This window comes from Mercenaria mercenaria, chromosome 19 (assembly GCF_021730395.1).
Source record: "Mercenaria mercenaria strain notata chromosome 19, MADL_Memer_1, whole genome shotgun sequence".
NCBI lineage: Eukaryota > Metazoa > Mollusca > Bivalvia > Venerida > Veneridae > Mercenaria > Mercenaria mercenaria.
The window spans coordinates 20145586-20157850 of record NC_069379.1 but is presented as its reverse complement, the minus strand read 5'-3'; positions in this window follow the sequence as shown (position 1 = coordinate 20157850).

Genomic DNA, 12265 nt, shown 5'->3' with positions numbered 1-12265 from the left:
ACCAGCCAGGAACACAATCTCCGCCGCGTTTTTAAAAATGGTTCAAACTTTTTACCTGGAACTTTTGTGATAAACTAACTATGCAATGGACATTTACACAAAATGTTGCGTTTTAAATTGTCTTGATTACTTTTTTAAATGGCCTCAGATTATCTACTACTATCTTAATGTTGCCCCTATGAGTGGTAGGGGCATATAGAGTTGGTCTTGTCCGTGCATCTGCGTGTCCGTCCAGCGTACGAAGTTCTTGACGCACCTAGCTCAAAAAGTATTTGATATAAATTGATGAAAAATTGCATGAGTTTTTATCTTGGTATGTACTTACCTACCTTCTATAGTTTGTCTGGCTCCGCCCCTTATGTCTAGAGTTATGGCCCCTGACATAGTCAAAAACACATATTTTCACCTTGTGACACGCCTAGCTCAGAAAGTATTTGATATAGAATGTGTCTGTAGGACCCCACTGGTACACTTGTCACAAATAAGGGGCAATAATTCATTGATTCATGTTTGCAGTTTTAATGGGATATAGCTTCAACAAACATTTTATACAAAGGATTCATTATTTTAGGCCATATACCTCTTGAACTATGAGCATCACAAACAAAACATCCACTAGTTTGGCTATTTTGAGGGCAATAACTCTGTAATAAGCGCTAAGGTTCTCAAGAAGAATGCCAAGTGTGCAAGGTCATATGACTCATGCAGTGCTTCATGAATTTACATCAAATTCTATGCTAGGCATGTCATTAGGTTAAAATATGCATTTTGAACCATGTCAGGGGCCATAACTCTGGAAATAGGGGACAGAGTCAGACGACAAATAGGAGGTGCACAAGAAGGTGAAAATGTGACTTTTTGACTATTTCAGGGACCATAACTCTAGAAATAGGGGGCGGAGTCAATCGAAAAATAGGAGATGCTCAAGTTCATATCCCAATAATGATTCATGCAAGGTTTCATCAATTTATATGAAAAACTTTTCGCGCTATCCACATCACAACGTGAAAATGTGCATTTTTGACTATTTTATGGGCCAAAACTCTGGGCAAAGGGTGTAGAGACCGTAGAAAAATAAAAGGTGCTCACGATCATATCATGGTTAAGATTCATGCAAGGTTTAATCAATCTATATCAAATACTTTCTGAGCTAGGCGTGTCACAAGGTGAAAATATGTGTTTTGTCTATGTCAGGGGCCATAATTCTGGAAATAAGGAGCGGAGCCAGACAAAAAATAGAAGGTACGCAAGTACATATCGCGTTAAAGACTCATGCAATTTTTCATCAATTTATATCAAATACTTTTGGAGCTAGGTGCGTCAAGAACTTCGGGCGACGGACGGACGCTCAGACACACGGATGCACGGACATGACCAAATCTATATGCCCCAACCACTCATATGGGCATAATTAAGATAGAAGTTGATAATCTGAGGCCATTTCTTGAACTGCAAAATTATTTTTTCTACAGTCGGAAATGATAATATTTTTTTTTGGTGGTTTTACGCCCTTTTTCATCAACTGTTATTTTTACACTAAACTCTTTTTTTCCACAGTAACTAACAACTGTCCCATTGAATACTATTAGTGATTGTACCAGAAACAAGACCCATGATTGCCCGATCGACGAGCGAAAGCTCAAATCAGTATGTCATTCGGTCCTACATGAAGGATGGTAGTCATTTTTGACCGGATGAATTTGATCAAAAGTATGTTCTAAGGGTCAGTTGTATTTGAAGAGACAAAACTGGAATTATATCAAAGCCCGAATTGCATATATTTGTTAAACATGGTTTAAAATTCATTTATTAATTTCAAGTGGATTTAAAACGATAAATTGTAGGAATGGTTGTACAGCCTGACTCAATTGTTTCCTTTTTCTCTATGTTAAGAAGATATTTTTGTATTATTTATGTATGAAACAAAGAAAAATACAATATAATTAGATGACGTGGTCTTGAAATGCAAATAGTTTAACAATGACGCTTACGACAATGTTGAAACGATTTCCGTTAAAATGTTGGCGAAGATTTCTTTCCATTCAAAACATCGTTGTGACTTATAAATTTGCTAATTGTCAAATATCAATTCTATGCAATGTTTTCGGGATAGAAATTACACTATAAAGGTTAAAGAAGCTGTTGGTATTCGACTTTTAAAGTTAGTGATTCGAAAGTCAAATGTTTAGCTAATTCTCCGCATCGGGTTTGGAGTTGTAATTTTCTTCACTTTCGTATGTTTCTCAAATTCGGAACTGTATTTTTTTATGTTTCTCAAATTCTGATCTCAAATTAGTTCCATATGTTATCAAATTCTATACTTTATTTCAACTATATTTCAAAGTCTTTACATGTAAAAAAAAACCTGTTTTCAAATGTACCCTGCATTTCGAATATATTTCAAACGTTTCCGAATGTAACCAGTTAAAATACTACAAAATTGTTGTATAAATGAGCATATTAAACAAATTTACGTCCGGATTAATATATCTTTTGTAACATTTGTAACATTATTTTCGTTTTGTTATCTTTTCTAAGTTCTTGATATCAATCTAAATTTACTTACGGTATACAGACGGCTTCTTTGTTTTTGTCTATACAATTGAGATCCAAGATTTCGAAATTCATTCATGCAAAACGAACTCACATAATTTTATTTATAGGGGTAGAAAGATACCAGCATCCGAACAGTTACTTGTTTCTTAGCGGGATATACATGGGTTCTGAGTCTTTGTTAATTTATTCAATATTTCAAAGCTTTATCTTTATTTGAAAGTCTAGATGAAATTCATTATATCGATGACAGTGTTTAAAAGACTAAAAAAGAAAAAGAAAACACAAGATTTCTCACTAATAAAAGATGCAGACCCAATCAATTCTTTTGATTTGGCCATATAACGCTACTGATCGAAGAATACTTGTTCATCCAGAAAATACCTTAGTTTATTTAGAACTCAGTTTTTATATGTTTAAAGTAGTTCTGCACGTTTGGATCAAATTTTTTTTCTACAATGTAGAATTTGATAAATCTCTGATTTTTCAAAACTTCAGAATATACCTAGAAAATTCAGCAAATAAAAAAGATAGGGTCGTCTGCTTGATTTTTTGCTGGACTGGTTTGAAACATTTGGACCTCACGCAATATTTCATAATAGAAGTCTATGGGAAAATCATAACATTCATAACATTTTCGCGAATAGAAATGTTTCTACAATGAAGATTGTGATGAAACTTCTCACAGTTGTAAATAAACATATGGCCTATAATTTGGTTAGATAAAATGTATAGGTTCATTTGCTTATTTTTGAGATATCTGACCATAAGTAAAGCGAACCGGACATTTCACGCTATTTTTAAGACATTATTTTGAAATTTTTAACATGTCATATGTTTTAATATCATATTTTGACATTAGAAATATAGCAACAGTGCCATTGCAATAAATGTACTCACAGGTTTCGATTTATTCATAAAATGATTTCCATTTCCGTACGCCGAATCCAGGCTTTACTCTACGTTTTCCGGATAAATGACGTTACGCCATTACTTCCGGTATATCAAACGTGCAGAACTACCTTAAGCTATGCTAATTTATTACGTGTATTTTGTAAAGATTTGTACTTGTTTATTATTACTTTGACAAAAAGTTTTTTTTTTCGAGAACAAAATTGCTCTTTCGTAATATAGTATAAATACATCTAATATGATGTTACATCGTAAATAACGTTTATATGATTAAGTTTTTAAGGTCTCAAGTTTATTTATTTTACTACAGCATTTCATGAACATCATACTGAGATGTATTATATACTATAGAAAAAACAACAACAACATTAACATGTAAATAGTAAATTCATCAATCGCTTCATAGCACTAGCCATCTTGGAATGATATGGCCAAGGTGAAATTTGTCTCAATATTGTTGTCAGGATTTTGCAAGTGTAAATGCGTTTATGTTTTTGCTTAGATTAACATGTTGAACATGTGTATTATATCCAGACACTGAGTACAGCTGTGTTTTAGTTTAAATATGTTAATAATTATGCATAAAGCTAAATATAAATTAACTGAGTATCCAAGCAATTAACTTTAAGTCTAAACTGAATTTTTGAAGCCAGAATGTACTTTATACATAATAAACAAAATTCTGAATTAAGGCCTATCAAGTACTGATTGATCTGATTTCAAGGATAACATTAAATGGGAACCAAGAAATTGTTATCAACTTTCTAACACGACCATCTTATAACCCACACGCTGGATAAGGAATAAATATCGTATTTTTGTTTTGTTTGACAAGTATGTAAAACAAAAGAAAAATGACATTTATAACCACTACTGAATGCACATGCCATTAAAAGGGTAATGAAATTGGCCTTAATTTTTTCAAACGTTTTTAACAGAGTTTTAACAGGTCACCATTAAAATTCACCCATTATTTCTTACTATTTAATGGGATTTTCATGACCACAGATTTGATGCCATATATTAAAAAGCTATGAAATAAGTATATTAAAACCCTGGTGAAATATACCTTGTTAAAATGAAAAGCTGCATAAAATAAACCATAAAAATAAGTTAATTGGCTCCTTAAAACTCCATGAAAAAATTTAAATTGGGATGAAATTAATGTGCCATTGAAAAGTACCCCTTAATTCCACACTAATTAGTCGATACTAATGGGACAATTAATTTTTAATACTCTGTTAATGGCCGTTAATTATAAAAAAAAATAATTAATGATCTTATTAAGTATGTCAGAATCAATTTTAATGAGTTCGTAATATTTAAATGGCATACGAGATTAAGGGCCATGAAAATTTGCCATTAGAATTAGACATCTTAAGATAATCAACTTCATATTGATATTTGCCGCATTGATTTAAACTACGTCTTATTACACATTTAATATTATCTATACGTATGTACTGTTTTGTAAAATGCTAGAAGAATATTTGATTCTGCTTTTTTTTCTCTCATTATTTTGTAATGTAATTACATGTAACAGCCTGGTACAAACATTTATCATATTGCATCTTCCTTTGTCATATGTTCATATGAAATGAGAAAATAAATAGATATTGTATTGTGTTGTACTGAGAAGGGTTTACAGGTACCGGTTTAATAGATCAAGTGTCCATGTGGGTAGTTTTAACTATTCAACATTTTTATATTGACAAACATTCTGACCAAGATTTTTATTGGTACATACATTAGGCTTCAGGTGTATTCAAAAAGCAACTGTTGATGACAATGTCAGCGCACAATGGGCGAACACAATTTAGCTCTCCTTCAGTACTTTCTGCTCAAGTGCATGCACTTAAACAGCCGAGAGCAAATGTTTGAGGGATTGCATCACAAGTAGCTCCACCAACCAATCAAACGTACCACACTCTTTGATTCAGTGAAACGAGGAAGCCATTGATCTGCCCGTGCCCCAAATGAGTTTAAATCAGACTATAAATCTTCACAATCATGTGCACTGTTCACTTCTCTATAAACATTAGTTTCTACTCAAGGATTGTAAAATTTGAAAATCTAAACTGGTCTGAACAAATTTCATAATGTCAATTCCTCACCCCACACACTTTCTTAAACAAATACTGATCATTTGAACAGGAAAAAAGTGGCATGCAATAATACATATTTACCCTTACAAAAATAATTTTGATTGATAATTTATTATGTTTTCTTCCGGCTTTCATTGAAATAAATCCGATTTTTTTGTAGAAACACAATTTGGCAAATATTTGAACCAAACAAAAATTGCGTAACTGCATCGAGGGGAAATAACTTTAATGCAATTAATTATAACATCAAGATATATTATAGACGATGTGTGTGTAGTATGTATTTATTGTGATTAAAGTCCATTTTAGAACAATATGGGACTGGAATTATAAGGATTCAATGGGACGTGCGAGTGCAAGCCGAAAACAAAAAAAAAATGTGCTTCTGAAAATATACGAATCACATTTAACAGAATGCAGGATTTAATGGGCATCACATTGCTGTTAAGGGCTATTACTTTTACTCTTATATGAAATCATACAAAACTCAACATTAAATGGGCATTAAATCAAAATTAAGGACCATGAATTATCCTGTTAAATTCAACATATACAGAATTTCATTATTTGTTCAAAGCCATTTACTTTTTAGCTACCAAACCAAGTTTTAACGGCATAATTAATGGTCAAAAATGGGTGATTAAATAGTATTTTAGCATGTAACCCATTAAAATTGTGAAACCTGTTAGATAAAGTGATGCAATAATTAATGGCGTTAATTAACAGTTTTTTCCTATTTTATGGGTATTTTTCTTTGTTTTAAACCATGTTTAATGGTATGTGCATCCAGTAGTGTACTTTTGTTTCTTTTTTATAGTCATTAGTTTCAATTCAATCATTTTAAAATATTTTGAACTGCTCCTTCTGTTCCAAAACTGAAACTTAAAATCTAGGTCAATGTACAAAAAGTGGAGTCGTCGGGAACAGCACAAAAGTTATCTGAATAAATTTATTTTACACACTTGTTAAAAAATGATCAAATCGAAGGATCAATTATCGTCCAGCGTTATTTGAAGTAAGTCGTGTTAGCATCGAAATTATTAATAATAAGTATCTAAATAAGTTTTATCGTAGAATAACACTGGTTTGTCATTATCATGCGTAGAAATATATCACGAAGGCCGCATAAGAACTAAATGAAAGTCTAATTTTCAGTCAGGCAGACGATACAAAGTCAAACACAGGTATGTCTGTTTCAATTTACATTTAAAATTTAAACCTTACGTTTTTCTCTAATAAATTATTTTAGAAGAGATTGGTATTGATAAATTCATCACAAAACGTCTTTAATAACAAGCATACCATTACGATTTTCATCGTAACATATATATAGTTGTTGTAGATAGTTTTGTATGTGTAAACAAGAAGCTTGTCATTAGCAAGTCGGATATAAATTAAAGCTCTAGTTGATGACCTCATTACAGAAGAGATAGAACTACAAGATATGGCAGAAAGAGGAGGTGATGCTAATAGAAAATCAAAGTAAGAGTTTGCTTTTTGATATGTTTTAACTCTTTAAAAAGTATCAAATCTTAAAATCCTTTTTTAATAACGACAGGTTATTTCAAAATATAATGCACATTTAATGTTTATTTGTTCCAAAAGCTGTTTAGGTTGAACAATAACAATGGATATAAAATCCAATGGTCTTTTTGTTCAAGATGTATGTGGAACATTTGTACACTTCCTGTGAAAAGAAGTCTTGACATTATTGTAGATAGATGGCTAATGCTTCATTTCAGTCTGGTCATTATAAGGTAGTTTTCCATTGAAATTGTGTGCCACTTAAGCATACTTTAGAAATTGTAAAACGTTGCATGTTATTTCATGAATGTGCACCTGAAGTAAATGTAATAGTCACTTTTGAGAAATTGGCCAGCACAATTCAATATGGCTGTCATTAAATGATTTTATTTCAACCAAAGCGGGCGTCAGAATCGGCATATTGAGTGAAAACTGTGAAACGTTGCATTCTAGGATATACATTTGTAAACTATGCTCCTAAACAATTTTATCCCTTACATTTAAGTAAATGATGCTATAAATATGGCCAAAGAAATTCATGATGGCTGCCACAAAATTTGAAAGTTTAGATTTACTGAGGAAATGCCCACCTGATCATGTATTTCTGCAACAGGTCATAAATCATACGTTTACAGTCCTAGCTAATTATGTTTCTATTTTTTTCTACTGCCATCGACATTACGATGATTTAAGGTAGTTCTGCACGATTGGGTCGATTTTTTTTCTACAATGTAGAATTTGATTAAACTCAGATTTTTCAACACTTCGCAATATACGAAGAAAATTCAGCAAAGAAAAAAGATAGGGTCATGTGTTTCCTGGACTGTTTTAATAATGGGAGTTTATGGGGCAACGGCAACTTTCATAACATTTTCAGGTTTGTTTGTACAGTGTAGATTTTAACGAAACTTCTCTCAGCCCCATACAAATATATGGCCTATAGTATAATGAAATAAAACGTACAGGTCAGTGTGACTATTTTAGAAATTATTGACTGAGACCGCCCGCTTAGCTCAATAGGGAGAGCGTTGGTCTACTGATCGAGTTCGACCACCGGGCGGGGCATATTCTCTTCCTGATGATTTGATAAAGTTATTGTGTCTGAAATCATTCGTCCTAAATCTCTGATAATTCACATGAGGAATTTGGGCAGTTTCTTGCGAAGAACAGGTTTGTACTGGTTTAAAGTCCAGGAATACTAGTTAGGCTGTTTTCGTGCCGTTACATGACTGAAAAACTGTTGAAAACAACGGCGTTAAACCCTAAACAAACAAACAAATAAATAAGGTGAACCACAAATTTTAATTATTTGAAGTGGTATACGTTTTAATAGCATATTTTAACTTTAGAAAGACAGTGCCTTGCCATTAAATCTTAAGATTATTTTCATTTCCGTACGCGGTATCCAGGCATTTTTCTTCGTTTTTCGGATAAATGACGCTACTACATCATTTCCAGTTTAACAAACGTGTAGACATACCTTAATCTGCCCTTTTCATTTTAACATGTTTAATTCTAGCAATACATGAAACATTTACAAACAAATATTTGTGGAAATGGACAAATGAATACTCAAACTATACCTTCTTGTAACTGTGTAAATACGACCGACAATAGATGAAGAGTTTTAGAAAGCAATGCAAACGGTACGAAAAATTCTGTCTGTTTCCGAGAAAACTATGTAGTCTCGTTCGCTGTGATACCTTTTATATCAATCTCAAGTTTGATAATATCGTCTTCGCTATTTTCAGTCGGACAGTCACAAAAGTGCAGAAACAGGTATGCTAATTTGTTTTAATTTATAGTTATGGTAAAAACCTTACTCACGATTTTCTAAACAAATTATATTTACTGTGAAGATTGGTATTGGTTTATCAATAACAAAATATCTTTAATTACAAGCATATCAATCTAATTAATATCGTAACCGTCTTAATTCATATCACAATTTTTTAACGTCCATTTATATGCAAACAAGAAGCTTGGGCAAGTTGGATTTGAATAAAAGCTCTTAGATTATTTCTTCCTTACAGAAATGCAACAAAAACAGCATTGGACAGAAGAAGAGTCTGTAAATAAAATAGATGATGATGCCCAAATAAGACTGTTCTTTCTGATATGCTTTGCCCCTTATGAAAGATATATCTTAAAATCAGTTTTTTTTCAGACGAAAATACTATTTGGAGACATTATTCACAATCAAAGTTCGCCATTTACACTGCTGATTTGCAGATTCGGTGTGTCAAAAGGGCTTTTCGAATTGAGAACAAACAACGATTATCAAATCCAATGTCCTTTTAATGCAAAAAGTATATGAAACAATTGTGCACTTTCTATGAAAAATTTTAAAATTGACATAATTGTAACATATTTCAGTTTTGGAAGCACGCTGTATATATTCAAAATAACCACCATAATACAAGATGGCCGCCATAATTACAAATTTTATAAAGAAATGCTCTAGGACTATACATATATGACAAGAAAACAGTCTAAAATGACACTAAGCTACAAATCAGCTCTATATCCAAATTGAACAACCGTCAAAATACCAATTCTTCAAGTAATCTCTCTTCAAATATTTATATTGTGTAATAATCACGAAACGTTCCAAACTAGTATCATTTTTGTAAAGTACACTGAAACATGTTTACATTTTTTACTTTTGGAGATAAATTCCATTTGACCAACCAAATTTAAGATGATCACCATTATGTAACTTTCAATTAAATCTGTGTGTCATTTGATCATGCTTTAGATATTGTAAAAAGTTGCATGGTTGTACAAAAATTTGTAAAATGCGCTTCTGAAACAATTGTAAAACTGGCATTGGATTATAAAGTTCAATTAGGTCAACGCACTTCAAGTTGGCTACCATTAAATGAATTTTCCATGGAAATCAGGAGTCAAATTGGCATATTGTGTTTGTAAACTGCGATATTTATTTTAATTTTATGTCATAGCAAAATTATCAGCTGAAAACAGGAAGTATTTATGAACGTAAGATACAATGTTTCGAACATTCACAAGTCTTAATTGAAATTTTAAAGCTAGAATATACGTTATACATACTATTGATTTATGCCTATCAAGTACATTACTATATTTATCTGATTTAATGGATTATATCATTAAATAGGAAGCAATATCTTTTATTTTACAGTTACGCCCGAGTGAGGTTCGAACCCACATCGATGAGGGGCAAGTTATTTGAAGTCAGCGACTTTACCCATTCGGCCACGGAGGCCCTGTCATGAATGAAATCAGATCAAATGTGTACTTGATATGCTTAAATCTATTTTCTTTAGAATGTATAAGTATATTCATGCTTTAATATTTCATTTTAGAATTGAACGTTCAGAAGCACAAACAGATAGAACTGTTAATACTGTATGCATTGCTTTAAAAATGTCCGTTAAAAGTTGCCCCGACTTTATCATAGTGTTGTTGTATTTTCTGGTCCGTCAGGGCCATAGATTTTAACTCATTTATATTTGAAGATTGAATACTGCTTAAGCCAGTGCTAGAGGAGGGATAGTGTTGCAGTTTCCATTACTGCTCATAAACAAACTCAATAAAACAGAGTATGCTATTTTACTGTTTGCCTTGTCCTCGGTGATTCCGAGGGATCTATTTTTCAGATTATATTTACTTCAAAAGAGCGGATGTTTACTAAGTTCTGTGTGGCGGCCGTGAAAAGTCGCCCCGACTTCATATCAGTGTTGTTATATTTTCTGGTCCTCATCAAGCATAAATATGTCCTTATTCAAATTCTTTTACTGCAATTACTGTTTTTTGCGCGTTTGTCGCGTTTTCCGGGCTTTTTATTACGCCTACCCAAACACACTTTTGATGTCATTACGTTTGATTTTATATAATAACGTCATGTCGTTGTACAAAACACGTATAGTCTTATCCATTTTATTTGCAGATTGCTCATGAACTCTTAATACCTAACGGAAAAAGACACATTTTTCGTGCTTTTAATTACATGTAACGTATGTCAATAGGCTAAGTCGCGAAAACATATGACAAATTGACAATTCGAGAACCATTTATCAAACTCTAATTATAATACTTTACCCGTGGCAAAAATCAGTAAAGTTGAAACGGAAAGTGGAATATGACGTTTTCTACCATTTACAGGTGTTATCCCAACCTCCCATATGTAGGTCAGGCCTCATGTTCACAAAACGTTTTCAGTCTTGGCTGAGTTTGAAAATGAAACTTTATTTGCCATTTACATCTAAACAGCGTGTTTAAAACTAAATTTAAAGTTAATAACTATTTTCAAATGATTTTTCAGTACTGATGATCAATTTCAGTTGGAATTAAGTTTTTAAGTTTTAGAAAAATTGATATTGAAATTTCAAGCTCAAACTCGACTGACACCGAAAAACATTTTGTGAACACAAAGCTAGGCTAGCCAATCTTGAACACTGCGCGACCCCAAAGTAAATAAGAAATAAATTTTCTTTGCGTGACTACGTATGTCCGGGAATAAAATGTAAGACAATCGCTATTATAATAATGTAGCGGATTTGTTTCGTCCATTATCTGACTATTCTAATTTCGTACCTCTTTTAACATAAATTCACTATAATTTTAATTATCATCATAAAATCGTTCACTGCTTGTAGGTGGAGTCGGCGAATATTCGGCTTAATTTATAGAGCAAACTACAAAAATTACCTTCCGCGCCTACACCAAATGCTGCATTCTTTTCCCTGCAAACCGACATATTCAACAAAGAAGAAAAGAAATATTATAAAAGAAATTTTAGAAAATAACAGAATAAACAACTGTGTGTCTGATGTTTATTACTTTTTAACATCCATTACGAGTTTTTTTCCGGCGCCAGCGAAAAGACCGAGAAATATATAGTTACGATGTGCAAGAATTGGTTGGCCCTAATATTGTAAATCGGAACATGGAAATCTTTAATAGTTTCAGCATTCCTTACATATTGACCAAAGACGGAAACAGAATTAAGACATATTAAAATTGTTCTTAGAAATTGTTTGCCTTTTTCAGAAAATCAGTAACATAGTTACATATAAATAATACAAATCGCCAAAGTTATATCGAAATTTTGCCTAAATAAAAATTAAATCAATATTATGCATTGTAAATGCAAATCTAATTATGAACTTAATGAAGTTTTGACAGTC